Genomic DNA, 4057 nt, shown 5'->3' with positions numbered 1-4057 from the left:
GAGTAGAGAAGGGATCAACCATTAATGTGAATTCAACACTAAATTTAAATAGAGATTCAAATTAGTATGGTAAATTTTCCATTAATCTAGATCTCACAAATTTTAAGTTTTGACGCTTTGTTAGCTAGGGAATCAACTCAATAATTATGTCTTAAATATGATTGTTTAAGACAGGGAAAAATGAGTTTATTTGAACTAGAGGTAAATTTGTCATCAATTTGACATATTTTTTTGTGTATCAACTAAATAACAATATTAGAGCCCTCTATATAATTATATGTTGATTTTTCTTTTAATCTTATATCTAACTAGCATAATTATTGAATAATATTCTCTATTTCTAAACATAAAACATTATGCTTAACATTCTCTATTTCTAAACATAAGACATTATGCTTAATTATTGAATAGCATTCCTTATTCCCATGCGTAAAACATTTCAAATTTTACTTTGCTATTAATGAAATCCCCTTACATTTCTCACCCCTATCATCTCATCTTAGTATTATATTGAAAATATCTTGCGAATAAAATTTAATTTTAAACTTCTCATATTTAAATTAATAATAAAATACATATATTTTTATGAGTTATTATTATTTGTCATTGTGAAAATATATAATTTTTTATAATCAAAATATATCTAATTTATATATTATATATTAATCAAATCAAAATTTCTCATATTTAAATTAATAATAGAATATGTATATTTTTATGAGTTATTATTCTTTGTCACTGTGAAAATATATAAATTCTTATAATCATATATCTAACTGGTATATTAATCAAAACAAATTTAATTTATAAGAGTTGAAAACGATTTAAAAATAATTTTAAATTTAATTTTGAAATATTTATGGTATATAAATAAAGTGCATATAAAATATATATTAAAGTGCTTTAAAAATGCAATGGAATGGTTGAGAAAATTTTAATAATGTTTGGATAGGAAGTATAGTTTAGGTATTTAAGTTTGATTTTAATGATATAGCATTTATTTACTTCATATATTTGTGAATGGGATGTTGTAGATTTTTTTAATTTCGTGTCCATCATTTTGAGGTGTTAAATGTTGTTTTTTGGAGTAAAAAAACTCTCATTCATGCAAGATCGTACCAAGGAAACATAATCATGATAGGATGCATTGTCGAGTTCAATGCACCATTTGGAGACATCCTTAGTCGAGTGGATAGAAAAGAAAGTATGTCATAGAAGAAAGCATATTTCAAAGCATCAAATAAGATAAAGCACCCTCTTGTCATGAATGAAAAGTATCAATTTCAATAATTTTTATGATTCTTCTCTAATGCTAAACCTATTGTAGACCTTGAAACATCTTGAAGGGTTGACGATGAGGATAGTGACAAGGAAGAGGAGCCTCGAATTTCTAGAGAAGAGTTTAATTTGTTTCAAGCACTTTCATTGTGTTTTTATGACTATTTTTATCACGTATTTTTTGAAAAAAAATCGCTACTAATTTTTTAAACTAAAAACAACGCTTGCAAAAAAATGAATCAATCATTTGGAGTTTTGATAGTAGACGAGGATTTGCATCACAATACTTTAGGATGCATATGTATTAATAATTATGGGGAGGTCTTTTTTTCATGTCAATTCATGTTATCAATCATGGAAAGGAAGACCCTCTTCTTCTATCTAAATCACTACTTTTACAAATACGCACATAAACACAAAGTACATAACATCATATATACATAAACATATACTCAACATCACCCCCCTCTTTTAATCATATTATTTTAGGAGTTCATAAGAATACTATATTGGCCAAAATATTCTCAACCTTTTCACGCTAATAGATCCATTACCTTTAAAACTTTTGATACATTGAGAAAATGATTTTATTTCTTAAAATAAACTTTCCAACTATATATTATATATACTTAATTAAACTTATATATTATTGTAAATATTATATACTGTTTCAATTATATATAATTGATTTTAAAAATATACAACTTACCATATTTTTTTCTCTTTCTCAAAATATAATTAATGCTTTTAATTTTTTAATGTTCTTCTTTTGCATTCCTACTTCACAATGTTCAATTCACTCTTTCAAAATATAATTAATGCTTTCAACTTATTAATGTTCTAGTTTTGTATTCCTACTTCATAAGATTTCATTATATCTACATTATGGCACCATTATTAGAGTTTAACATCAACCTAGTTTCATTTTGCTCATCTCATCTATCTAAATCTAGTTGCCTTTTAATAAACCCTAATCCTTATTAGTCAAAATGAATTTAATTTATATTAGTTAAAAATGATTTTAAAACAACTATAAATTTAATTTTGAAATACTTATTATAGAAAATATATATTACTTTATAATTTATTTGTATATGATTAATTGCAAAAAAAAATATAAATTAACCCCATATATATATATATATATATAATATTGTTTTTTCTTTCTTTCAAAATATAGCTAGCACAATTATATAAATAAAATGACATAGATAACCATCGATCCATAAAAAACATCAAAACATTTATTCTATATACACATCACATTGTTAAAGTTAAAAAAATCATAAAAACAAACTAAATTATAGCTTTATTTTAAATTATTATTATAATAATAAATCATAAATAAATAATATATAGATCAAACATGCATACCTTTAATAAAATGTGGAACAAGAATATTAGTTATGGAGATTTACCCCCAATATTACTATGGATACTTTTAATTTGTGAGTAGGCTTTGTTAGAATACCATGGCTTGTCAATACCATATGCCCAAAAAATCATAAGTCACTTCATATGAGGCTTGTTCATATAACATTTTTTTAATTAATTAATTTAGTTAAAAAGGTAAAATGGCATAACTAAATTTGAGATAAATCTCAACCTTTCATTTGTGAATACTACTATAAATATTTAAAATATTATGTGGAGATTAAATGCCTACCATTCTCCCCTATCGAGGTGCGAGTTGGAGGGAAATGCCATCATGGTGAATTAATGAGGGTCTCCTCGAGGTACAAACCCACCACCCTTCACATGCTCGAGGCATATGGTGTGGTGGCTACAAGCATGCGAGGTATTAAGGTTCTCGTTGAAGGTGACAACACCATTGCATTTTGGCAATTGGTAAGTTGCTCTGTGAGGGAAGTCGGTAATCGTGTAGTGTATGGTAAAGGATTGTTGAAGGGTGGTGGTGCTGGGCTCTGTGGATCGACACAGGAGCAGGCGAGGTGGCAGTCTTGGCTTCTCCCCGCGTTGGTTAACGAGTATGTGGTCTGCCATATTTTTCTCTCCTCCATGCATCGGTTGAACTGTTTGATGGAATTGGGATTGTATGGTTTTGAACTGTCAGGGTTTCAAAGGAAGAGGGGCTCCATGCATCTACATGCATTTGTATGGCATCTGAAGTAGGTCCAATCGCCTGGTATTGTTTTTGTGTCTATTGTTTTTGGGATTTTTTTGTCCAGGATGGGGTTATATTGGGAGCTTGTCTTTGGGGTTCGTCTCTAGGATTACCTCCTGTCTCGACCCAACATCAAAAGGGCTTGGGGAATGGTAGGTCTCAGCTTCGTTTCTGGGTTATGTCTTTAGAATTTCCTTGTGTAAGATCGAGGATTTTCCTCTGGATGTACTGGAGCAGAGTTAATCTCTGTGGGTTTCGTCTTTGTGGGCTCTATGGTCTCTGCCCCTGTGGGCGCTGTCTCTGGCGTATGTTTGTGCCTCATCTCTGGTTTGGGAACAAGGTTTGTTTCTGTGGATTAAGCTTATGTGTTTCTCCATACCAATTTTCGATTATTATGTTAGCTATCTCTTGGAAATGGGGGTCGCATCTCTATTTGGGTCGATTAGTAAGGGATGTCTGCAATGGAAGAGGAAGCGGGCAATTCCTCGGGTTCTATACTATAAATTATTGGTTCATGTTTATTCTATGGCAGGTGTGCGAGGCGGTAGTGTCTCCTGAAAGTAGGGAGATTTTAGGCTCAAGCTACCACCTATGCAAGTAACTAGACTAGTCACGACCTCCACATCAAAGTGTATGTGTAAGGCAATGGTTTGG

This window comes from Pinus tabuliformis, chromosome 1_1, assembly GCF_031772625.1.
Source record: "Pinus tabuliformis cultivar Carrire ecotype Pingquan chromosome 1_1, CPIR1, whole genome shotgun sequence".
Taxonomy (NCBI): Eukaryota; Viridiplantae; Streptophyta; class Pinopsida; order Pinales; family Pinaceae; genus Pinus; species Pinus tabuliformis.
This window is presented reverse-complemented; position numbering follows the sequence as displayed.